We start from the raw sequence: 27099 nt of genomic DNA, 5'->3' as shown, positions 1-27099 counted from the left end.
AGAACAAAGCCATGTGCTCTAGTTTGGCTATATTTTGATGTATTAGAAGAAACAGGACCCCAAAATTTTAAAGAAAAAATATTTTTACAAAAAATAAGGTTAAATACAATGAGGAGGCACAATATGACTATAACAATGAAAATTTTAAAAGATTTTAGAAAAGGCATTGATAAGATAAAATAGTTTTTATAAAATTAACATAAGAAAGTGGAAAAAATTTTTTAAATAGAATAAGGAAAAAAATTTTAAACATTTAACTTTGAAAGACTAAAGGATCATGGGAAAAAAGCCATGAATTCTATGTGTTGCTTTCACCCAGCTCTGGAGTTCCACATTTCTCAGTAATCGATGAACTTGGTCTTGTCTGGATGTTCTTGCTGATCTTCTGGGGGAAGAAGCCTGTTGCTGGGATTCTCAAATGTCTTTGCCTGAGGCAGAATTGTCCCATCCTTGCCAGGGGCCAGGCTAAGTAATCTGCTCAGGTTCCCTCTTGGGAGCTTTTGTTCCCTGAACCATTTCTGTACAGCTTGGAGGATGGGAATGAAAATGATAGCCTCCCAGTCTCTCACCCAGAGAGGCTGAGAGCTTGGGGCCCACTCCTCAGTCCACCCTCAGAGAAAAGCAGTAAATACCTCCCATCTCCTTGGTCTCTGGCCCCCCTCAGAGCTCACCCAGCCTGTGATCAAGTGTTTCTATCTCTGGTGCACAACCCTGTTTGGGCTGTGCCCAAACCTAGCAGATTCCCTACACTCCCACGCTGCTTCTCCCAGAAGAGGAAGTTGAGTTTCCCTGGATCTACCGCTTGTAGGGTCCCTGCTCAAAGAGCAGGGCCCTGAATGTGCCTTGGATCATAGTTTAAGGTAACCCCAAGCTGAGAGCTGGTCCTTGGTTCTGTCTCCACAGTTGGCTTCCCTAGTCTGATACCTGGGGCCTCTGCCACACTCAGACACCCCTGGCTTTTTTGTGAGCCCACGGGTCCTGAGACCACACTGACTCCGCAAGGGCTCCATCCCTCACTTAGCCTCTAGAGTGACGTCCCTCAGTGAAGCAGACTTCTAAAAGTTCTGATTTTGTGCTCCACTGCTCTATCACTTGAGGAAGCTGGCCCCTCTCCCCACAGTCTTTCTTCCCATTTGTTGACTCAGATTCACTTCTCTGCACACCCTACCTTCCAGAAAGTGGTCAATTTTCTTTTCCTAGAATTCTTCTATCTTCTCTTCTGTTGAGTTTGTAGGTGTTCATAATGGTACTCTTCTGCCATCTGCTCCTTCCTCCCAAGTTTGGACATTTTCTGAACCTGACCTCACACTGGGTAAGACCACCTCCCTGGTCATCCCCCAAATAAAGTCTTTACTGGGGCTTTTGAGCCACATGTATTGAGCAAAAACCTCTTACACACAGGAAGAGGTGCTAATTCATTGTTCTGGCTCATGCTTAGAACAAAACAAAACCAAACAAATTTTAAAAACCCAGATATTCTTAATGCTAGCCATCTGATACCATCAGGTTCTGGTTCTGAGGAGCATTATGTTTGCCTATGTCTTTCAGTGAAGAGAATTTACTAGAATTAATATTGGTGTCATTAGAATTAAGCCGCAATCCTCAATGTATATTGATTGATCTCAGTCATATTCAGATAGATTTATGGTGACTATGGGGGAAAGGTGTTTTTGTTTTTGTTTTCCTGTGAAGTCCAGTTAGATATGCTTTAAAGTAGAGAAAATAAAGGCATTAAGTTCATTCTTCAGCTTGTCAAAGAGGTCCAGCAATTACTTTCAAAAAGAAACAAACTCAATGCAATGCTGACTTTCCATTTGGCTATTTGTTGGTCTCTTACTCTTCCTGTGATGTGCTTGAATCTCATCCTTAGGGGCAAGCCACTCTGCTCCTGGATTAAGGGATTATGCTGAAACTTATATTCACTATAATTATTTGGGATTTTTTTCTGCCTAATATTCTCATTTGAACAAAAGCTTAAGACTAAAAGTCTCATTTATTACAATGATTCCTCTATAACAGGAAAAAATATGGAATTTAAACACAACTCTCTTCTGAAAGCCATGCCACTGGCTCATCCATAGAAATGTTCACTGAGTATACTGAAATGTCAAAAGCAAACCTGTTATGGAATCCAGTAGCTATGTCTGACATGGTCTGGAAAAATTTCCAATGTAGCAGATGGAGGGATCCAAGGCTGAGATTTCCAAAAGTTTAATTTCCATGGATTGATTTCATAAAAAGCAATTTTCATGATGATATTTAGGTGGTCATAATTGAAAGAGAAATTTCTCTCCCTGAGAGGGTCTCTGAGGATAGATGCCTTTGACATTGATGCATCTCCCTCTTGGCCAGAAGCCACAGAGATGGGTCCCCCCTCACATTAGATCATTAATTGTTCTTCTCCAGGTCTGCACATTCTAAGCTGAGAACCAAGGCAATTATGCAATTAAGTCAAGCAAAAAAATGATGCTCGTGCTCCAATGAGCCACAATTTTAGTTGACAGTTGCTTTGACTTGACTTGTCCTGATAATTGCTTCAAGTCCTCCATGACCCTCCAACAGAATGTGTGAGCTCCTTTAGAGAGTGTGTGATTTGCAGAGGAAAGAGCCACCAACTTCTTATGAAAAAGTGGGGAAAGGATACTGATCTCCTTTGTTTAAATCAAACATAATTTGTGTTAGTTGGGATTTGCCCAGAAGCTGTCCCTGAGACAAGAACCCAAATGAAATGGTTTATCCTAGAAGTGATTCCAGGAACCATTGGTAGAGGGGTTGGAAAATAAGACTACAAATTACCTCTGCGGGTAACGAGCTTAGTCCTACAGGGCAAAACTGAGAACCAATTAGAACTCTGCTTAGAATTCCCATCTGAGGTTAGATACACAGACTCCTAACAGTCATTGTTCAGCACCTTAACTAAGAGCATTAACTCTTCAGCACTTGGGACAGATTGAGCTCCAACTTGCAGGGAAAGCCATCGAACAAAGAGGGGTAAATGTTAGCTTAGAATTGTGGCCAGCAGACACTGCAAAGATAGATCCCACAGGGATATGTATAGGGCACCAACTATATACTTCCAGTCCTTACCAAGCCAAAAGACCTCAATTTTTGCCATTCCAGAGCTGGTTACACCTTTCTTCTTTTCTCTGCTTTCAGAACAATTCCAGATATTTGGACATGATCTTGATGAGCCTTCGCCTTGCTTTTCTTCTGGAGAATGTAAGTCACCAGCAGACATGTACATGACTTTTCAGTCTATTTGCAAAACTCCAGGTGTTAGAGACATTTCATATAAAATAGCCAAATGATATATTATATTAGTTTTATGAGCCTTCTTATAAAAGTAATTCTGTAATGTTACCTGTTTTTGTTCTCAGATACCTTTCTTTCTTTTAAAAAGAAAAAAAAAATTAAAACTTTACAACTCAAAAGATTCCACTGTAGCTGGTCTTTTTGGCCAGCCTGTGGCCCAAGGTAGTATAATTCTGGCCAGACTATTTTCTTTGGTAGGCTACTCACATAGCCAGGCCAAGCCAAATCAACATTTGTTTGTTTAACACTTAATGTGTATCATGATGACATAAGGTAAGTACTTGTAAACCACATACTGTGTAACTTGCTCTAAGTCAATTTTTCTTCTTTGTCTGTGGTATTATTTGCAAATACAGCCAGTAAAGAGATGGACAGAGAGGTAACAATGGGTTTGTGGGATAGAAAGCATAATCCATTTTCAGCATATTGCCTCATGGAACATTCTTAGAAAACCTATGTACATAGAACTCAGGAATTGTCCCTAAAAATATTTACAATGAGATCTATATTCCGCAATTATAACTTCCTTAAAAAAAAGAATACTTAATAATATTAGATTTATCTAAATGTCATGTACACAGTAATTTAGGGTAATCTTTTGGCTCCATGAAAGGAAGTCCACATGTATAGATAGATACCCAAAAGAGAGTTTGTAAGGGAGTAGCCCTCGTACATCATTCTTATTAACTATCTTGCTTATCTCCTCTGTTGAGCCCTTCCTGTAAAGTTCTGTGTTCTGAGAGCCTTCACTAGCTCCCCTGGACAGAATGAGTTGTTTTTCTGATTCTCCCCACCCCTGCCTACTGCCTCCACTCTGTATGGTATTGACCTATTTTACATCCTACATGGTGAATTTTTCAAAGCAAGGATAGTGTCTCATTCAAAATGAGAATTTAAAATTCTCCTTTTGCCTAGGATAGTGACTAAGACATAATAGGTTATCAGCAAATGTTTGTTAAGTTGACCTGAGGAAGACCCTTCTTTATTTGGATACAGAATATCTTATAAAAAAAAAATCTACATCAAATATCACAATTAGTGGTGAAATATTTAAAGCTTTCCCTTGAGACTGAGAACCAAACAAGAATACCTACTATTGTCAGATCTTTTACCATCACGTTACATGTCCCAACCAGTTCAATAAGGAAAAAAAAAAAAAAGGAAAGGAAAAGTTCCTTATATCCTTAAAATATAAGGATAAGAAAGGAAGAATACAACTATCATTAGCAGACAACATTATTGGGAAGTAAAAATCTAAAAGAGTCTACAAACAAACTATAGGAGCTAATAAGTGAATTAAACAAAGTTGCCAAATATAAAGCCAATATGCAAAAACTGGTTGTGCTTCTACATACCAGCAACAAATATTAGAAAATGAGGATTTTCTAGAATGCACCAAAATGCACCAGAATTTTCTAGATTTCCAGATTTTCTAGAATGCACCAGAATGCACTTGCAATAGCATCACATACATTAAATATTAGGGGGGGGGGAATCTAACAAAAGATGTACAAGACTTCTACTCAACAGAATGTAAAACATCACTGAAGGAAATTAAAGAATGTGGTCTTCCCCCCAACCCCCCGTCCCCATGCTTTCCATGTTTGTGGAAGTACAGAGTACATAGTGTCCTGGGAGTTGAGTGGCCAGGAGGGAATCGCAGAAGAAACGGGAGACCAGCTCATGTACACCTGTGTAGTCTTAGTTATTATCTGCTGTGTAACAAACCACCCCACACTTTGTAACTTAAAACAACATTCAGTTGCTTGTAGATCTGCAGTTTGGGCAGGGCTCAGCAAGGATAGCTCGTCTCTGCTCCATGTTGTATCAGCTGGAGTGGCTGGACAGGGTGCCGGGAAATTTCAAGGTGACTCTGACACATGGCAGCTAAGTTGGTGCTGGGTGTTGGCTGAGAGCTCAACAAAAGTATATGCCTCCCTTTGCGCAGCTTGGACTCTCTTCTGGAGTGGCAACTGGGCCCCCAGAGAAAGGGTCTTCTACAGGGTAGAAGTGCATGGTGTTTGTTATGACCTAGCCTCCAACATCACACAGTGTTGCTGGGACCACACCGTGTTCACCCAGGTAGTCATAAAGTGCCACCAGTTTCAAGAGGAGACACAGCAAGGTTCCAGAAGAACATGTGGGGCAAGAGATGTTTTTGTGGCCTCGTTAGAAAATGAAATCTGCCACATAGACCATGTTCTGCTTCCTGGAGTTGCTCTTTTACTATAGGGATTTGAGCAGAAGGGTGACTTGACCTGACATGGGATGTATTTTGCCTTCTTATTTTACCTTACATTTTTATGTGGGCTTTGATACCACAGGCATGATTTTGTCCCAGGACTAAAACACATGGGTAACTGCATATATATCTGTGACCCTATGAAATTCGAGTGCTAGCAAATTAGAGAATATCATTAAATGTTAGGATCCTTTGGGTTTTGGTGTGGTCCTGTCCAGTTCCCAGACCTGGGCAGATTTGCCTAAGAGCCTCAGCAGTTCCATACACACAGGCATCTGCACATGCCAGGGAAGGGAGAAGAGACAGTTTTCTCAGGCTGGCACCCTGGCTTCCTGTGTGGACCCAGACTGTCCAGAGAGACAGCTGCTCCATCGAGGGAAGATCTGTTGGAATGTGTCTTGACTCATAAGTTCTTCCCCTCTTGCTTTGGAGAGGTTTCCTACTCCCTACACAGAGGTAGATGGAGTCTTTGGATAAGGTGAGTGAAGGGAGACACTGCCCCTACTTTCTGTCCTCTCAGAGACTGGGGAAAAGACAAAAGAATGAAGTAGGTCACAGATACTAGAAAACAGGAGCTCCAGAGATGGAATTTCTAGGGGGAAACTCACCAACTTGGATGAAATATTCTCTATATTACTTTCCCAGGTCAGTGTGGCATCATAGAGAAATCAGCAGCAGGGCAGTATGAAAAAACTGCAATTGAATCTTAACCTCCAGCCTCCATTAGCTGTGCGCTGGTGGACCTGTGATGAAGTCACGCCTCAGTCTGTCCATTAAAAAATTAAAGATAAGAATAGCTACCAAAGAGCATTTTTGAGGATTAAGTGAAATCACATAGGCAATACCCCTAGTATAGTGGCAGCCACAGAGGTCTCTGAAAATACGAGTCACTCTTGCTGTTGCTTATCTTATATCCATCCTTCCGTTCCAAACTCTGGCCTGGCATAGAGAGCTAAGATCATGCATGAGGATTTTGTCTAGAAATGACATAAAATGCATAAAGGGAGACTCACTGAAGTTCCACCATCTTCTTATGGGATTAAGTAAACGTGGCAGGTATTTTGAGTTATTTAGTAATTATGAGTGGGGAAGGTAGTGGAAGGGAGGAAAAGGAGCTCACTTCATTTGACTAGTAGCAATTGTAAGCACTCATTTGATTTTGAAAACAAAGAAAAACATAAAGGAAAAGTGGGTGGATTGATTCCACATATAGCCAAATAAATACATATTTTAATAGACCTTGATAAACTGGAAGTTAGAGGTTTGGGGTTTTGCTTTGTTTTGTTTTTAATCTAATAATACTCTATACCTAAGTATATTGTTTGGTTCAATACAGTGATCACCACTGTCATTGTCAAGAAGCACTTGTTATATCTCAGTATGCCTGCGGCCCAGCTTGGAATTAGGTGCCTGTGGTTGCCATTTTGTTAGTAACATTCTGGATGGACAATACTTGCAGATTCAGACTTATAGAGGAAGGCTCAGTGGTGTGCCTGACCCAGCTCAAACCAGCTCATGAGAGCAGATTGTGCAATGTCTTCCTAACTCTTCATTCCTTGTCATGCTTCACTTTAGTAACGTAGAATCATGGGCCATGCTGGAGTATTTACATCACGGAAACTGGCAGAAGTCACAAGTCAGTATGTATGCCCTCCGCTGGGTCAAGGCTAGTTACTAAATATCTACTAGGACATCACTGGACAGAAAATAGAATGAAACTTTAAACAGCTTCATTAAAAGGCAAAGAAACTATATTACATATAAGATTTTTTTTCTTTAAATAGGCAAACATGATTAATGTACTTGAAGCTATAGAAATATCTCAACTTAGAACTTATATTTCAAGTCCCAAAGGAGTAAAATGACTAACACCCATTTAATTTAAGAAAGAATTTCATTGGTCTTGGATTCACTGAAAGGGGGATTTTTAAAGAATTGATTTTTGTTTTACAGTTCAATAAAATTTTATTAATTTAATTAGTTCCTATCAATTTTTAAATAAGCAATGGCTTAGATTAAATTTTCGTGCTTTCTCTCCCCCTCTCTTCCCCCACCCTCTCTCCTTTTTAAACCTAGCTTCCTCTGAGCATATTAATGGACCTAGGCCGTCATTTTGTGGGTAGAACACTCTGGATGCTTGTAAATCAAGCAAAAGTTTGGGGCCAGGGTTTTGAGGTGCTGTTTCCATTAGGATATATGTTTATGCAATCTACAAACCAGGAGAGAGAATTTGGGTAGATGCAGGGCAATGGTTCTGTTTGTGGTAGGGGTTATTCTAAGCCATTTGTGCTGGGCCTCATATTCAGAAAGTTGATTTAAGAGCAGGAGTGGTATCAGCTGGCCCTGGGATGGTCCGAGTTCATCTTCTAGTGCACGTGGGCAGAGAGAGCAAGGGAAGAGACAGAATCATGCAGTGTGATCATAAGAGGACCAAGTAGGAAGATGAAGGGCTCACTGTTCACAGTTCTTTTAAGGGAAGATGAATAACTTTGGGTCGGGATTGAAATCACAGTCCACAGAAACTAGAAAAAGGAAGAAAGAGGTAACAAGACTGGAGTTAAATTCTGAGGAATGAGAATCCAAGTGTGATAAAGCCTTTCTCTAAATGTTTTCATCCACCTTCTAGTCCCATATGATGCTTTCCAAAACCAAGGATTTACAATCAAATAGTTTTGCAACTTCATGGTAGCATACTCTACCCGCTCTTGGAAATGTGTCATGGGCATTGGCATATTTAAAGCTCTGGCAAGTATTGCAGTTAATAAAGACATTTAGTTTTGTGGAACTAACTCCTTTGAGCACGGAACACATTTTGGGCGTCACCGTGTGTGCATTCTGCAGAACCTCATGCTGCAGAAGATCAGTCTGAGTTGTACTGCGGCAGAAAGAGCTGGGACTCTGGTCAAACACCCCAGACCCAAATTCCGGAGCTAAGGTCTGTAAAACACCAGGCACCTAACAGACCCTCAATACATAGTGGCCTGAATTCTCCCAGGCCAGAGGCAGGTGTAATTGTGAAAGAGGGGCTGTCTTTGCAGGGCACGCAGGCAGGTTGCTTGCTTTCTGCAAGGTTACGTGTGTGAAGTGAGGATGTGAGAAGATCAGAGAAATTTGAGGAGTCCAATAACGTGACATCCCTTCCCTAATCTCCTGCCTCCTTGGCTTGAACTTTTGGCGTGAACTTGAGTTCAAGCTTCATGTTCCTCAACAAGAACTAAGTTAGTCCATGTCTGGGGTTCATGGGCTCAGAAAATCAAATTTGGAGCTAAATATGTACTCAGGAGTAATGTCCTGAGTTTCTTAAAGGCAGAATCTGTGGTTGAGTATCTGTTTTCTTCTATTTCAAGCAATCTGCAAGGGAAGAGTGGTATCTTCTGGAGGCTCCCAAGATGCAAAACAGAGGAATAAAGTAAATGATGTTTATGAAAACCTGGGTATAAACAGGAGGGCTCTGGAGGACAGGGAGGGGCTATTTGCACTGTGATGATCATCAAGACTTCTTGGATGGTTTTTACCTTCCTGCTTTTCTCCAGGGATGTGATACCCTGGGGGAAATGCACCATGGGATTTGCATATAGCCAGTCTTTTCTAGCTCTGCCGTCATTTTTAACACAGCCCTAAATTGGCTGAGTCATAAGAAGAGGGTGGGTTCGCATATTCATTTCTAAAATATTTGCCGTGCCAGGCATTGTGCTAGCTACTGGGAGTACAAAGAAGAAGACGGGGCTGCCCCCTCCCTGAAATCACTCATGGTCTGGGCGGGGGAACAGATGTACATACTAACTGATCATTAAGCCACAAAACAGTGAATGCTGGGATAATCCATGAAAAGTGCTTAGAATACTGTCTGAGCACATGATAAGGGCTCAATACATCTTGATTACTATTATGATCGATATAATTATTATTATTAAACAGGCAGGTTGCAGTGGGAACATCGAGGAGTATGTGTGTTAGACTGGGATGGTAGTGGAGGGGGGTACTGGCTCATTTTGCCCGGAAGCTCAGAGGAAGCTCACAGAGAGAAGGTAATACTTGTCTTGAAAAGATAAGAATGTGGCCGTGTTCAGGAGAGGGAAAACATATCCCTCTGGTCAGAGAAATATGTGCAAAAGCCTTGACATGAATATCCATGCATATTGAGATAGCTGCAAATATTTTAGCATGACTGCGTCATGAGGGGGTGTGTGTGTGTGTGTGTGTGTGTGTGTGTGTGTGTGGTCAGAGACAAAAATGGGAAGATGAGAGGGGAAGAGTGAGCTTGAGCTTGAAAAAATGATTACTTTTCTTTTTTCAAAATTTGGATTAAACCTGTTTACAATAGGAACATAGCTATTGTTTTTTTAAGAAATGTAAATTAAAATAATTAACTGTAATTGATAGTGTAATGCATATTTCAAAGTTGCTAGGAGAGGAAATCTTAAAAGTTCTCATCATAAGGAAAGCATTTTATAACCGTATGGTGACAGGTGTTAACTAGACTTACCATGGTGATCATTTTGCAACATATATAGATATTGAAACATTATGTTGTACTCAGAACTGATGGAATGGTATAATGTCAATTATAACTCAGAGAAAAAAATTAAAAGCTCTTTAAACAACTGATTCCAATTCGGGGAGTCTATCCTCATAAAGCAGAATTGTTTATATCAAAACAGTAGAAAAAAATCTGAATCAAGAGGAATTGTGAAATAAACTTTGATATGTCTCTCTGATTCCATTAGGTAACATATTCAGATTGTTATTAAAGAACGGATTGAATAGTTTGGGAAAATGCAAAAAATGTAAGATCAAGTGAACAAAGTCTAGAAATAAAAAGGGGCTCTAAAAGAGAAACTGAACTCTGTTACAAAAGGTGCTTTAGCTGGAAGGTGAGAAGGCAGGTGTTTTGAAAGTTTAAAATTGTTATTTGCGGGGCGAGGAGGTTTTCTTTTCTGTATTTATTCCAAGCAGGGAAGAAAGGGGGGCGATTGGGTTCTTGTGCCCCAATGCAGAAAACAGCAGATCAAGCCTCTTCAAAGCTGCCTTGTTCGTGACATGCTTCCTCAAGCTGGGGGACACTGTGCCGTGCCTCTGGGGTTCACAGTAGAGCTGAGAGATAAGCCTCTGTGGGCAGGTGGGTGGGCCAGTATCCCACAACTAACTGCACACAGTAAGAGTGAGCCTGCATCATCTTCACAGATGCTGTAAGAGTTCTAGGGGGAGAGATCAGCATGGCCAGAGTAAGGGAAAAGCTTCTTACAGAGGGCAGGACCCAAGCTGGCCCTCGAAGTGTATCAAGGTTGAGATGCGTAAGAGGAAGGAAGCTTCACCTGAAACCACTTGTCTTTTCTAGCTCTTTAATTAGTAAACCCTTTCTTGAAGATCTGCCACCCACTGGTGTCTTATCTAAATGTTGAGGCCTCTTTGTGGGAAGTGAGCTAGACTGAACCAGTGGCTCCTTGGTGGCATGATTGTAACTGCCAAGTCCCGAGCACTTGCCTAGCACTTTACCTGCCTGGTCCCATCCACACCTTCCAGAGCCCTATCATCCTATCATAAACTGAGGTTCTTACTGATTGGAAAACTGAGGCTTGGCGAGCTCCCCCAAGGCGATGCCTAAGCGGTAGAGGCGTAACTGGTTCCAGGCCAGTGCAGCTCCAGAGTCTGTGAGTGTAAGCAGTGGACACTTTCCACCGCATGGGTCTTCCTTTGTGACCAGGAGCACTGTGCCTCCCCTCCTGGCATCGTACCTGTCCCTGTTGCATCTGGGAGAGAAGCAGGACCCCAGCATGATCTCCGTTTTCTGAATGGCAGCGTCGAGTTACTGAGATCGGTCCCTCCATTCTCTCAACCAGTACCGGAGCATCTGTGGAATGAGCTCAATGTGCCAGATGCTGTGCTGGGGCTGGGGGTGTCCGTGCGCAGGGATGCTCCTGGAATGGAAGCCATAATGGGCTCCTGGGCTCTGCAGTGTGTGAGGCGGGGACGGAGGTGTGGGGGGGAACCAGAGTCCCTAGTCTCAGCCTGGCGCCAAGTCCTCCACTCTCCGGGGTGATTAGTGTGTGAGCCTTTATCTCAGGGGAGAGACCTCTGAGCAAGCTGTGTGACGGTGGGCGAGTCCCTTCCTCCCTCTGGGGCTCCTTCTCCCACTAAACCATGGTGAGGCTAAATTCAGTGATTTCCATAATCTCTCCATTCTCACACATGATTCTACTTCCCACTTTAAAAAAAATAAGTTTCCTTGTAACACAGAGGCAGGTTGAATTACACATCTGGAACAGAGTGAGAGAAGCCGTGTTCTGTGTACATGCAGTTCAAAAACAGTAACCTGGGAAGTCAGAATTCTGTCAGGATGCTGGTTGCCCTTGGTACGGGAGTGACTGGGAGAGAGCAGGAGGGTTTGGTTGTGTCCTGGGTCTGGATCTGAGTGCTGATCCCACGGGCATGTTCACTTGTGGCACTTTGTTCACCTGTACACTCATGAATTTGGGTCCTTTATGGCTAAAAGTACTGCTCAGCAGGGAGCCTGCTTCCCCCTCTCTGTCTCTGCCTGCCTTTCTGCCTACTTGTAATCTCTCTCTGTGTCAAATAAAAAATTAAATCATATATATATAATTTAAATTATTAAATTATTTAATTTATTAAATTAACTATTGAATTTATTAATATATATGATTTTTATACACACACACACAAACACACACACGTTCAAAGAGTATCAAAAGAGAGTGTTAGGGTAGGGTGGGAAGTGTTCCTGAGGGATTTCCAGCTAGAGGGCAGGGGCTCCAGACTGGCTCTGTGACTGCAGCAAGTTACCTCCCCTCTCTGAGTGGTCACTCAGGGCAATAACCTCATTTTCCAGATGATCCCACAGAGTCCATTCAATGGGCACTGCCTGGATTTCCCCAGCCCTGAGCTTGGACGGAGCAAAGCATTGTGCTGGAAGTAGGCGCCTGATCTCTGGGAAGGAGAAAGCTATCCGGAGCATTCAACAGGTGGCAGTCTTCCCTCAGCCTCAGCGAGTTCCTGGCGCAGCGGGGCAGCTTGTATCCCGCAGTGTTAGCCAGGACGCTAATCTCCAGGGGCAGGTCTCTCTGATCCTCGGATTAGGTCTGCTATACCCCAAGTCCCAGCTCACATACTCTGCTCCAGGTCATTCTACTTGGGGCTTCTGGGATCCCAGGAGGAGCCCAGGACTGGTGTCCTTCAGTCCCTGTGGGACCACTCCCACAACCCCTCTGCTGGGTGCACCCGGGGGGTCCCATGACTCAAGCAGGGAGGGTCCTCCTCCTGCGGGGCTGTCCTTGAAAATAACAGAAAGAGAAATTTCTGGGAACCTGGGTGACTGCTCCAACAGAGAAGGGAACATGAATATTTTATTAAGGTGGTTCAAGCTATTAAACAACATTACAAAACCAAGTGTGTTGGCAGGAATCTGAGAAGCACATTTACATGGGTACAAATAGTGTGAAAAGAGGCCCAGCAAGGAGACGGCCTCAGGGAAAGCCCCCTGCAGGTCTGCCCAAAGTGCCTTCCACTGTGCCTGCACCCTGACTCCAGACATTCCCAAGGGGGCAGCGGGAGAGGGAGCTCAGGGATGGCAGGACCCCCCAGCACAAGGGCTTCCAGTGCTCCCAGGGACTTTAATCCTCAAGACTGAGTAGTTCTGGAGGATGGGGAACTCGCAGACATCACTTTCCTGGTCTGAGGGACCCAAGAGGCTGGGAGAGGCTTAGAACCCACAGCTGCTCCCAGAGACTGCCCTAGAGTCACGGATGTCTGTGCCTCAGGAAGTCAAGCCTGGAAAAATAGGGTGAGATGTTTGTCACAGTGCAGGTGGGATCCAGTGTGGGGGCCCGTGACACCCTCTGAACCACCAGTGGACTGGCTGTTTCTCTATGTTATCCTTTGGCTGAACCACAAGAACACACAAAGGCCTTGTTGTGTAACTTTCACCTCGAATGTTGAGAAGTCTTTACATCTCTTGTATCTCCCCCTTCCTACAACTCAAGGCTACTTCCACAGAGACTGCTTTTGTATTGTTTCTGTACAAAATAACAATACAAATACACGCACTGAACTTAGCATTTTGCATATTTAATTTCTTAAAAAGCTCTGACCTAGATGCTATTATAATTTCCATTTTACAGGTGAGGGCATTGGGGCAGAGGAGGTTAGGTAAATTGCCCGCAGCCATACTGCTGGTAGACATCAGGGAGGAATTTAAATCTAGTTCCTTTAAATCCGGAGCCCAGACTCTAAATCCATCTTGGCTGGAGAATATTCAAAGCCTCTGGTTCTCTGCCTTCCTGATCATACCTAAGAGAGGTGCTGGGGAGGAGAGCTCACTGGGGAAGCCAGAGACTAACATCATGGGAGCAAGAGAAAACCAGGTCATTTGTGAAGTCTGGTATTTAATCTTAGCTCTTGGGCAGGCAACTGCTTAGAGACCCCATTTTGTCGAGTTACTCCGAAGACTTAGCAAAGAAATGCCTATGAATGCCAAGCCCGGTGTCTGGTACACAGAACACAGTCAATAAATGGTAGAGCCCATTTTTACTTCTCGCTACTCTCTCCAGCTGCCCAGCTAGACACAGTTCTCTTACAGGCTGATTCTTTCTGCTCAGGAGGTTTCCTAGAGAAGCTGTGAGGATGACTTCAAACTTGAGCTATGTGTTCTTTCCCTGCACCTTGAACTCTTTCTTAGTACTTAACACATTGTGTTAAGTTGTCTTAATGCAGATTGTTTGTCATGTATCTTTGCAGATTGTTTGTCATGTATCTTTCCTCAGCTGAGGACTTGATGTGCCAGGAAATGTGTCTGTTTAGTTCCCTGTGGAGTCCCAGGTATTAACAGAGAGCCTAAAATGCTACAGCACTCAATAGGCACCTGTTGATGGCTGTATTGATGAATGGGTCAGTGGACTGGTGAGTGGGAGGCGGGAGGGGGAAGGGACGGATGGACGGATGGACGGATGAGTGGATGGACGGATGGCTGGGTGAACTGGATGGGTCATTTGATATATTGATAGTCAACTTTAGTTAATCTTCATTTATAACATTCTGTATCACATGTGTACACACTGGGGCTTTCAGGAACACTGTCCTCCTGCTTACCATTAAGTCCATGACTTTGCCATCCTGAGAGATGTAGAAGCAGCTCCAAAGGCTGACCCTGCCCAAGCAGATAAGGGCTGACATCCACAAATAAACACAAGCATTTCCAAAGACTTCTCCATCTTCACAAGCTTCCAGGAAGGAAAAAAAAAAAAATCTGTTTGGTAAGAGTAGATGCCTAACTCTGTCACTCATTATCACAAGCTGCTCTCTGCTCAGGAAAAGGGGCTGCTTATGATTTCTGAAATCTTAGACTCCCCCCACACTTTTTTTTTTTTTTTTTTTTTTTTTTTTTTTTTTGGTGTTGATAGGAAGGAGGGGGTCCCATAGCCAGGCTGCTAATTGCTCTGCTTATCAGAAGGTAGTCTTTCATTGCAGTGTGTATCGGGGGGTGGTTGGTTCAGAAGGCAGAGCAATGCTGGAGTCTGTGGCTTGGCTGTGACAGGGTCCCAGTGGGGAGATCAGGGTTCAGAGAGACGTGAGGAAGGGCAGGGCCAGTGGAATGCTCTCAAGATAATCTCCCGTTCTTATCAACGGGCACGTTTCCCCAACACACATACTTAATGTACTTGAACCTATAACCTTGGAAAGCAGAACAGCAGCTTCAATCTGTTGGGCCCCAAGGGAAGCAGATTCTGGTTCTGGTTCTTGAATTGGCTTGACCAGAGGTCAAACTTGGAGTGGGTCTCAGAGGCCACACTGTCTCCTTCTGATGTCCTTTTACTCCTGTCATGCTCTTTCTCCTTGCAGATCTCTTCATGCCCATTCCACTCCCCCTTCTAAACACATTCTCGAAACAGATAAACACAGACCTGTGGAGGTGTTAAGAACTGAGAAAGCTCTCAGCTGTACCAGCACTGAGACTTACACCTGCCATGTGAAGCTCCCATTTCTACTTGGCCAAAGAAATGAAGTTCGTATCTTAAGTTAACAGATGCTTCAACAAAGTAGGATATGGGGGTGACCCACCACGCGCTACTGCAACTATTCTGTAAAGGAAGAAGAGACAGGATAAATGGAAAGCGTGGAAGGAGGAAGGGGAGGAGGGTGAGTAAACAGAATGTGTAGAAGGAGAGGAAGGGTTGGTATATGTTTATTGAGTATCTACTTAAGTCAGAGACGGAGACATACATTTTCTCTAATATCCCCAGCAATCTGACAAGGCTGGCTTGTTGCCGTCCGTGTAATAGCTGAGGAATCTGAGGCCCAGCCAAGTTCATGAGTGTGCTGAAGGTCACACAGCACCTGGAATGGAAGCACAGTAGATGTAGATGTGACTCCTGCAGGCTGCCTTCAGTTTCATCCCTGCTATGATCAGGCAGCCCATTAGCTTGGCTCAGTGAGGCTCTACTGGTCATCAGGACACCACCTCACACTTAAGCACCAGCTAAGGCCTCCTTCCTGGGCCATGTCTTTATTCTGAAACCCAGAATGGCATGGAATTCTGAATGGCAGTGGAACTGCCAGACTTTAGAACTTACTGCCTGGCGCCTGAGACCCGTGAGAGGCCAGGTCTTGTTCAGGATCCCACAGTTCGAGGCGACTGCTGGGACTAGATGTGTAGTTTCTTGAATCACTGTCAGGGCGGCTGTTTTGGGGACACTTTGAGTCTCCTGTGACGTCAGTCCCATTACTGTGGATAGTCAGGTCCCAGAAGGAAGTCACAAAGGCGAATGGGATGGGGGATATGAGGACATGAGTGTCTGACCTCTGCCTTTATACAGCTGATCTGTAGAATGGGATTGTTTTGGTATGCCATGTTCACACCAGTCCTCAGTACTTCTTCCTTTTCGTCTATGGGCAGAATATTTTGAAGACTTTAGAGAAAGCATTTGATAGATGTAAAACATAAGCAATGACCTATCACTCCATAAGGGAGTTCATGGGAATGTACTTTCAGCTCCCATTATCAAGTTTGGTCAATAGGGCTGATAGGGAATCCAGGGAAGGTGGCTGGTAAGGCATAGAGAAAAGACATCCAAAGGCAGAATTCTTGGTTTGTGCTCAAGGATTGACCACACTTCCTGGTTGTCAGTTTCCTCATTTTGAAAACAGACGAAGATGAGGTGAACAAGGTTTCCTGTAGTGCTTTTCCACAAGATACCCATACGAGCAGATCTGAAAAAGTCTCCTGCCTCTCTTGGGCCTTTTGATAGTCCCCTTGGATGGTTTCCATTGTTGCTGTGATAAAACCTGGACTTCTTAGAGTAGTAGCCTGTGGGGTATCTTCCAAGAAACCTCATCTCTATCCCTTTTTCCCTCCCCATCCCTTCCTCGGGTCTTCAGATTTGTCACGCGGTCTCCTCTGCAGGGACACTGTACCTGGAGCCCCACCCACTCCTCTTCCTGCCCAGTTTCTCATCTCTGATCTCATCCCTTTTGTAATTTCCTCAGGAAAGCATTTTGATCCTTGTGTGCATGTCACTGTCTGTTGTATGTCTTCTCTCCCACATAACTCTTGAGATCATACTTTTATTTGTGGGTTCCCCTTTTTAAAAAAAACCCATAATGATAAACTCCATGAGGTTTGGGATCTTGTTAGTCTATGCTTTCTGTTGTTTCCCTACACTGAGAATGTGTGATAAAGTCAAACATTTGCTGAATGAATGAATGATAGGATATTAAGAAGGAAGGGGTGAGGAAGTATGTGGGGGAGAGACTGAAGAAGGGAGAATGAAAGAGGGGGGGAGGATGATCCCCAGATCATCTTTTCTTCTTTTCTCTGAGAAGACATTTATAGTCGGTTCCTAATGGGTGGACCAGTCAGATGTGATCTCTAGTCAATATGGCCCCTTTGAATTCCTCCTAATTCCCCAAGGCTGAATCCTCATGGAAGCCCCCCTCTGGTGCTTGAAGCCCAGAGGGGAGATTCCATTCTCTCCGAGCTCTGGCAACCAGACCGCACACATTATTTATTGCCAGAGGACTGCTGGCTTGTACAATGCCCATCCCCCATTCTTTTATTACATACTTTCTTGATCAAACTGTAAACCAGCAAGAGAATGCTGAGCAATCATTAACAGCTGTTCTTGGAAAAGGACTAGATCACATAATTGTACACTTTACAATGTTCACCCTGGCCACTGTTCCACCTCCATGGCCGTGCATGTCCTCTGTAGCTGGAAGCCTCAGAAATGAGGATCCTGGCTAAAATCAGAAAGGAAAGGAGCAGGAAGTGCGGGAGAAAGATCCAGAAAACAATTTGCTTGCTACAAAGTTGCCGAGAAGCTTAAGGCCACTGTGTTTCAGTTGGCTGCTAAGTGAATATGTAACTACTTTATATATTTCAACAAAATTAAACTTAAACCTACAGAATTAGGTTTATTAATTTCTGTCAGGGCTCAATGGGGGAATAAGAATGGCCATTCATTACGGACACACAATTACTAGAGACAAAAATGAAGCCCAGCACTATTAAGTATAATAAAAATGTTGAACACTGAAGAAATTTTCATTAAATATAATCTATTCTTTATATTACTACACTTAATCCTTGCTGTCTGCTTCTCTGTTTTTCTCCAACCTATTTAATTTTATTACTTAACTTTTTATAAATGTTTCTTAATATAATTATGATTAAATATTTGGGAGCAGAGAAGAATATTTAGTTTCTTAAAGAAAATGAAAGAAAAGAGGAAAAAAAAGAAGAAGAAAAGAAAAAAAGAAAGAAGGAAAGAAAAGACAATTTTTTTCCACCTCCTCTTTGCTTTACTCCTAAGATGGTGAAAAATGATGTTTTTTTGGAAAAAGCAAGTGCTAAGTGGGATTTTATTGTTGGGGCAAGGCCCGAGCAAGAGAGAAAGGAAGGCAATAAATAAGAAAGAAGCGCTGATCAGCAACGCAATAGAGCTCTTTATATCGCACATTTAAGTAAAAGTCCAGCGCCTTACTAAAAAATGTCTGAGAACATTTGCACGGCCAAACCATGTAATTAAAAGATGGGCCCGGCTAGTGTGAAAACGTTTGTGATCTGAGCATTTCTGTCTAAGCCACGACGGGTTTTTCTGCAAGTCGCTCTCCTCTCTTTGGGGTGGGAGTGGAGGGTGAATAAGTGGGAAGCTAAGTGGGGCATTTAATTTTCTTTGCCAAATATGGTCCTGCTACTGTGTCTTCAAGCTTCTTATTGGATATATCGTGGTCTTGTCTATTTTTTTTTTTTAAACACAGCTCAATCAGGAAGTAGCCATCCCTATAAGCATGGAATATAGGGACATGGAAATAAAACAGTGATTCAACTTTTACCCACTAATGAGTGCTTTAATGACTATGTTCAGAACAGAGGGGTCTTGGTTCCACCGCCAAGTCACTTCAGAAGTTCGGTTCTGGGCACCACATGTTCAGGGTCAAGCATTAACTAGTTTCTCTTCTTCCAGCTATGTAAGATGAGAATCGTGCTTTTGTTCATAGCAACCACACAATCCTGCCCAACCTCCAATCCCTACTACATACATGTATTCATGTGTCCTGGACCCCCTCCTCTCGATGTGCTGCTTATTTGGTGATTTCACTAAGCTAGGTATTTGGTGTTTATGTTGTAAGGATTATGTAAATACTCTTCACAGCTGAGACATGTAGTATATTGTATGATGCCTTTTCTCTTTGATAGATTCCTTTGTTGCTATTATTATTATCATCACTGTTTGCAGAGTTCCTGACAAAGTATTCATTCTGCCCTCAGTCCTGCTTACCATTTGTGCAAATCTTCTCCAACGAGGACATTCTGTCAGTACCATCTTCTAGAACTCTCTGTGCCCTCTGAACTGCTCCAGCCTGGTTTGGTGGCTCCCTTGGCCACTGACAGCTGTGCTCTTGGGGTTTCTTCCCACTGCCATCCCGGTAGCCTTCCCCTCTCTCACACACTGAGTCCCCATTACCTGAGTCCTATTCCCTCCTCTGGTTCCTCCCCATGTTTTATAGACCATATCTTCTAGTAACTTCCAAAGGAGGAGTGCATGGGAATTAGAACTTTGGGAACTCACCTGGTTAGAGAAGACTTCCCTACGAGTACCATTTAAGTAATCTTACCCCGGTTTCTCCCTAGAGCATCGCCTTTTTTACTCCTCTGCCTAGCCTTTGTGTGAACTGACGATTTTCATACTTCTCAGCCTACTTTACTTTTCGTCGTCCCCGTAAGAAAGTAAGGCATGAGTGGTGGGACCTCATCAGCTTTGCTTACTGCTCAGCCCGGGTGTCCAGAACAATAACACATCCAGTAAACACTCCATAAATATTTGTTGAATAATGGGATTAATGAATTTATCAGCTTGCTTAAATGTATGAATCTGTAAAGAATAGGAGGTGTTGGAGAAGTTTTGGCCCTCACTTCACATAGCACATCTTTAGGCAAAGGGAATGTGGTTTGCTCTGTGACAGAGAATATACATCAGCCTCTGAAAATGAAACTGATAGCTTCGGCTGGATCCCCTGCTCCCGGCACCACCAGTGTGTAGCTCCCCTTCCAGCAACCCCATGGAAAACCCAGAGTTGAGGCACTTGCTGGAGCCCTCCCCATGAAGGATGTGATGTTGTTCTTCTGCCAGAAGTTCCTGGGAGATAGTCCAGAGAGGTGTATCCCCAAGGATTCAGGAGTATAGATTGGTAGCCTTCAAACTATATGTGTGTGTGTATGTGTGTGTGTGTGTGTGTGTATAGATACATAGACATTTTACATGTACACACCAATTTTTTTATAAATAATACTTTTATAACATTATTCTTATCTATTGTGGACATTATAAAACATGTGAGCAATTGATCTGAAAAGTAGAGAAATAAAAATAACTATTAACAGAAACTTTAATATTTTCCTTGTATACTGTCTTGGGTCACTATCTTTTTGAAGACCGTGATTTAGATGGGTATTTCTAAACTTTTGTGTGCTGGGGAACCACCTGGATGGCTTCTTACAGACTGAGATTTCTAGGCTCCCTTTAAAGCATGACTCATTAGGATGGAAGTCTGCATTTTTTCCCCAGGACTCCAGTTACCACTCTGATAACTGTGTCTCACAGACCCCACTCTCAAAAGAGTCATTTAGATACTCTGTGCTTTGTTTCTTTGTTTGGGCAGATCTAAGGAATCTCCCCCATATCAGGGGGAACATATCAGGGACATATCAGGACCCTGTTAGTATAGCTTCTGGTCAAAATGCCTTCGCAGATACATGAAAGTAGTAGGCTTTTTCTTGGCTGTTATGGGAAGGGGCATCAGTAAACAACAAAAAAGGACCATGATGTTCCATTTCTGCGTCTTTCATTAAAGGCTTATTATCAGTACCTTCCATGGTGGGTGTTGATATTCCTTAAATTATACAGTCTTCAAATTCAGTGCTAAGTAGTTGTTTTTATTGAAAAATAGTACAATATCTATTGTACTATCTATTTTGGATCCCATATTTTGCACCTCATTCAATGCTAATTACTTACTCCTATCTTCAGTACTTGTAAGAAAGAGGTAGACGATATTATCCCCACTTTATAGATGTAGAAACAGGCCTAGAGAGGTAATTTCACCAGTTAACTCCTACCACCCATCAAAGCGAAACAAACGCAACCATAAACAAACAAAAAAGTCTTGACTCCAGACTTGCGGAGTCATGTATTAAAACGCAGGCAAGTGCGGCCCTTGCTCAGGAGCACAGGACTGGAAGGTGGTGGAGTAGGATGCTCATCGGAGGCTTCTGACTCAAGTTCCACGCTCTTTACACAAGCTGGGAGCCTGCCTTACTTCCTCACGCCCTCCCCTGTTGCCTGGCTACCTGCTACTGGTACGTAGCTCACTCTCCAGTCTTTCCCTCTGCTTCTCTTCAGCGACGTCCCCAGTTGGCTGCTGAGCTGTCTACCCTGCCATGATAAGCAGTGAGCTACGCAAGAGGCTTCACATGCGATCACAAGTTATCATGCCCAGTGCGTCTTGAAAGAACAGGAACTCCAGGTCCTGCTTTAGTGGTTTGGCCAAGCCGTGTTCCAGTGGAGACTGTCGACACACTTGGTTTTGGGAACGGTTTGCCACTCAGTTAGCGCGGCACACCCATCACCCTATCCGGCATCAGGTGAGCCGCACAGGTAGACGCCAGCATCATTCTCTCCTTTTATCCCCGTATTTTGGCACTGTAAACACAATGGCCTCTGTGGGCATTTTGATGGATGTTTTCTCCCCCTCCATCACAGTAATATTAACCTTGTTTAATAATCTATTAACAAAGAGGATAAAGGTCTTATTAACATTCACATGCTTTCTTTGCTGCTGAAATAACACTGCCTTTTTGTGTATTCGGAAGGCTAATTTTTTGTTCCTTTTTTTTTTTTTTTTTTTTAATGACAGAGGTTGATCGATGTGGTAGGAAGGGGTAAAAAGACCGTAGGTCACCCGCGTCAGACCCTGACTTGCTGCTCACTCTCTCTGTGACCTTGTCGAGGTCACCCAATGTCTCTGATCCTATGTTTCCTTGTTTGTAAAATGGGGGTGATTGAATCTACATCCATTGTTATTTGAAGGTTCAAGTAAATGTCTGTAAAGACATTTGGGACACAGAAGGAAGGCATGAATATATATTAGTTCTTTTCTCAATTCTTGTGCCCTGTGTGATGGGTTTTCATGGAATTGTAATTAAGGCCATCAGTGATTTATACATAACTGAGAACTCCTTTTAAGGCACTTGGCCTTCGGCTTCTGACACAAAAACCCATCCTCTGCACCATGATGGTATGTCTGTTCATGGGCTCGACCAACACGTGCTGAAAAAACAGAACAAAACGAAAAAACCCCAATGCATGGAGTAACGGTGGATCATAGCAAACAGTTGAAAGGACTCAGATTCTTTTCTCTTCTGAAATGATTATTTTCACAAATTACGTATTTATGTTCCCAAATCATCCTGGGCTTGAGAAAACCAAGCAGTTTCTGTGCCCATTTGGAATGAGTCAGAAGCTGGTTGTGTGTTTGTGATCAGCTGCCAGGGAAAGAAAGAGAAAGGGAGAGACCAGGCGTTAACCCTGGTCCCAGAACACGCTCTGCCTGTTACTGAAGGCCTGTGCAGTGCTTCTCAGACTTCCCATGCACACGCATCACCTGGAGACCATATTAAGGTGCAGATTACAGATTGCAAATGCAAATTCACTCCAAAGGGCTGGGCTGGGGCCCAAGACTCTGAGTTCCTAAGAAGCTCCCACTTGCTGCTGATGGTCCTCAGAGCACGCTTGCAGTGGCACGTGCTGGGCGTTCTGTACACATCACACAGTGGGCACAGTCACTTCCACATTTATTTCCTGCTCCATCTATAGACCTCTCTTCTGCCACCTGACAAGTTCTGTTCTCCTTTCTCTTTCTCTGTCCTGTGATGCTTTAATGCCCCCTTGTCCTTCTGTTATTCCTGTCATTCTAGCTTTTTCAGAGCCTAAGTGGCTACAAACAACCTCAAGTTTTACCTCTAAGGGAGGAGTTTGTATGTAGACATGGTGAAACAAAACAAAAGCAAACAAATACTCAAAACTGCAAAACTACAGAACAAAGTTCTAATACAGGCAGGCAAACCTCACACGTGAGTTAAAGGACGGGGTTTTCTCTCCCAGCACACATTGCATGCCTGAGATCCCCATCAAAGGTGTAAATGCCTGACATTGCTATGAGATTTGGGGAGACACTGTCAAGATGCCTTCCATGCTTATGGAGGCTTGCCTTCCTTGCTACCAAATGACACACTCAAGTCGCTAGGCTGGGGACAAGACTCTTGTTTCTAGTGTTAGCATTGGAGCCATTTAGAGATACAGACCTGCCCAGAGCAATGTCCACACCGCCCTTCCCCATTTGAGAGACCGCATTGGGACTCAGCTTTTGATATTTTTAAGTCACTGCTATTGAGAATAGTGCCCTAGGGTAAACCGAGGCGCTGGGGTGCAGGTTGGTTTAGAGAGAAAACTCCGCCTTCCCCTGTTCTGGATTATCTGGCAGAGAAATGTATGAATGTGTTTCTATAGGGATTTAGGACTAATATCTTCATTTAAAAAAAAAGTGTATCCTCCATGCTATATTTTTCTTTTTTTTTTTTTAAATACATTCTTCAACAGAGGACTACTCATTTCCCTCCTGGATTAATTGCAGCCCTGTTGCTGATGACTTTTGCATGAAGTTCCGCTGCTGCTTGCAGTGGGTAAGGCACTCGGATTGGGAATGGGCTCTGAAATGCAGAGGGGCAGCTGCAAGTCATGGGGAAATTATTACCATTTCAGATGTCACTCAGCTTGATTTCTGATTAAGGGGAGCTGGAGGCTCCTCCTGTCTGGGCTGCTGCGAGAGCAGAAATCTGCTCTCCCAGCCGGTCGTGCTGCATTGTCACAGCCAGTGCCCGTCACCTCCGCGCCTCCTCCTCCAGCGCACCCAGGAGCCTGAAGCATTTAGGTTCAATTACAAGCGTCACTTGTCATTTCTGGGATGCTGACTACATTAATAAACTTTCCCCCCTCCCCCTTTTTGGAGAATTTGATTAGAGTGTCTTGTGGATAAATAACATTTATCTATATTCCTTTCATTCCTGTGTTGTGTAAACTGAGCAGCAGGAAAGGAGAAGCACCTGAACTTGCAAGTCCCTGGAGTGGGCAGATGTGGCATCTCATTTGGTACTCCAGAGCCTCTTGCACAATCCTAGAGAGGTTTTTGTTTAACTTGATACGGTGAACCGTTCATTCAACCAGCAGTCTCCTTGTGCACATGAGACATGACGGACTTCTGGAAGGGGAAGGAACAGCTCTGCAGAAAATGCAGGGCCTCCCGGAGTCAGGTGGGCCAGGCAGGGCTCAAAGTCCGATGGGAAGAGAGCATGTCGCCCCATGAAGCCAGGACACCCAGGTGACCTGGTGAGGACTATTTTTTTGCAGGACTGGAGTTTGAGTGCTTATGTGGTCCACTGGAGGTTCTAGCTGGTGTGCTGAGCCAGTGGCCTTTACCAATGGCAGCAGAGCTTGTGGGAAAGATAGGGGCTCTTTGTTAGACAGAAGAGTGATTAAGTCCCAGCTCTGTCCCCAAGGACTCTGGTCCAGACAAGCACTTGGGGCCTCAGCCTTCAGAGTAGAGGGTCATGCTGAGGGTTCCATGAGAATGACACATAGATAAGAGGACTTAGCCCTGTTGCATATTAGGAACGCTCAGGAGTGACCCTCACAATATATGATAACTAGTCAGCACCAGCTTAGCTCTGAAGCAAGGTTGTGGACTCCTTCCTGCCTGGTCAGGCTTTAACCCTTTAGTTGCTGGATTGAAGGCCTAAATGAGAAAGCTATGTTGGGGGAGGATGAGCACACAGGGTGGCACTGAACTGTTTCCATATTATAGCAACTGGAACGGCTGCACAGGGACACCCAGACTGTGCGACAACCATGGGCTGTTTACCAGCTGGACCACTTCGTGCCAGCCCTCTGCAGACTGGGATAGACAACTGTATGGAGAGGGGGTTAACCCCAGGTATTATAGCAGAATCACCAGTCCACCCAGAAAGTTCCTGATGAGCCTCTCTGCATCGTTCACATGTGCTAAAGTGCCTTCCGTGCATGAAGCAACTGTGCATGAAATGCCTCACCTCTCAGGGAGCTCATGGTCAAACAGATAACTGCAAGACGGAACATTCAAAGTCATCAGAAGCATATCGATGACGAAGGAGTGGATTCCGCCAGGGAGACATAGCACTTGAGAGCATGAGGGCTTCTTAAAAAATTATTAAATATTGGTCATTCAGATAACATAACAATTAAATACCACATATAAAAAATGAGAAGTTTAGAGATAAGAAGACCCCTGGAAGACCCCTAAGCCACCCTACCTCCATCCCCAAGCCCGCTGTAACCGCGGGTATTAGCTTGGTGTGAATCTCTGAGGCTGTTGTTCTGGGAAGTAGTAAGGGTCCTTCTGTGCGTGTCTGTGTGCAGTGCAAGTGAATGCTTACATAAACTGTATCATACTGCCCATACCAACGTTCAACTCACATTTTATTTCTTGACAATATGCCCAGATGTCCACGTAGAAAGCTATTGCTTTCTCAGATTTTCTCAAATCTCAGTCTGTGGGCTAACAGCATCAGCATCGCCTGGAAGTGTACTCAAAATGCAGACTCATGGCTCCACCTTGCCCCAAGTGAATCAGAATCTCTGGTGGTGAGTCACTGTCCATGTGAATATTTTGTACACAAAAACTGAGAAGCATTGTCGTTCAAGATTTCATCCCAAATTCCGGGGCTTGGATCGCCGAGTCACCACTGGGAGGAGAGCCACTCAAGAAAGCAAGCTGACTGGGAAGTAGTAACTCCTTCTCTGGTTGAGCTGCTGTGGTATTTACTGTGTGTTACAACAGTTAACCTGGTCTACAATGACCAGTTCAGAGTTACTTCTAGGTGGTTACTACAACTTCTAGGTGGTCACAAGAGAATAGAAATAGAATTAGATCCTTGACCTCCTATGGAGTAGAGAACAGACCAAAAGCAACCCATCTGGCTCACTAGACAACCTGATTCCTGATGACGTATTTTTAAAGATCAGTTTCTTTCCTTGTTTGATCTGATGTTCTAGAGTCAGATTAAGAAGTGGCCGTAGTGATACCTTCACTGGGAGGAAGTCCTGCAGAATAAAAACTGAGAAAAATATCTCCTCTCACTTTCCTGTTTTCTGTTTGCCACCCCTAACCCCCTTAACTATAGCTGCCCCTCAGAATAAGCATCTGCATGGGAGCTAGTCAGGTGCCTCCAGCCAAATGTCCTGTGTTCCTCTATGTAGAAAAAAAAATTATAAAACATTTAGATGATGGCAAACTGGTTTGTGTGCTTGCATCATGCTGTTACTAGTGACTGTGTAACTCAGTGGGTTGAGAAAGATTCTGAGGCTTTGTCGTAACACTGTGAGAGAAAGTGCCACTTGGCATTGCTACTTACTGCCAGCCCTGTTCTGATGGGGACTTGCTTGCCTTCTCTGAGCCCTTGTAGTTTCTACTCTACCTGCATGATGAAAATGTCTTCACGTGTCTTGGGCTTCTCTCTGAGGCACCTTGGGATTCAAGCCAGGAGTCTCCTGTGGGAATTTCTTGTTGTCTTCTCAGAGCCTTAGTGACCCAGGAAGAAGGTGCATAGGAGAGAAGCAGGACTTAATGCCTACTACAACATCAAACAGCAGTTCTGGGTTCACTGGAGCATCCTCAGATTTTGGTGCTGGGAGATGCATTCGAGCCTCCTCAACCCAGTGCCCTCTATACCCGCGTCAGCAAACTAGAGCCTATGGGCTAAATTGGGTCCACCATCCATTTTTGTACAACTCACATGCTAAGAATGGTTTTTACATTTGCAATGGTAGAAGACAATTCAAAAGAAGAAAATTAATGACACATGAAAAAAATATAATGAAAACAACAGATAATGAAAAGTTAAATTCAATTCGAATTCCTGTGTCCATGTAGAAGTTTTACTGGAA

General features: G+C 43.7%; 1 long non-coding RNA gene across 1 annotated transcript in view; it reads left to right on the top strand.

Annotated features, from left to right (window-relative positions):
* Positions 1-27099, top strand: part of LOC132005575 (uncharacterized) — a 295658-nt gene that overhangs the window by 84804 nt on the left and 183755 nt on the right. Inside the window, exon 2 of the long non-coding RNA XR_009400837.1 lies at positions 3157-3219. This is a non-coding gene — a long non-coding RNA (uncharacterized LOC132005575). The remainder of the gene's footprint in view (positions 1-3156; positions 3220-27099) is intronic.

This window comes from Mustela nigripes, chromosome 17 (genome assembly GCF_022355385.1).
Source record: "Mustela nigripes isolate SB6536 chromosome 17, MUSNIG.SB6536, whole genome shotgun sequence".
NCBI classification, from domain to species: Eukaryota; Metazoa; Chordata; class Mammalia; order Carnivora; family Mustelidae; genus Mustela; species Mustela nigripes.
This window is presented reverse-complemented; position numbering and strand designations above follow the sequence as displayed.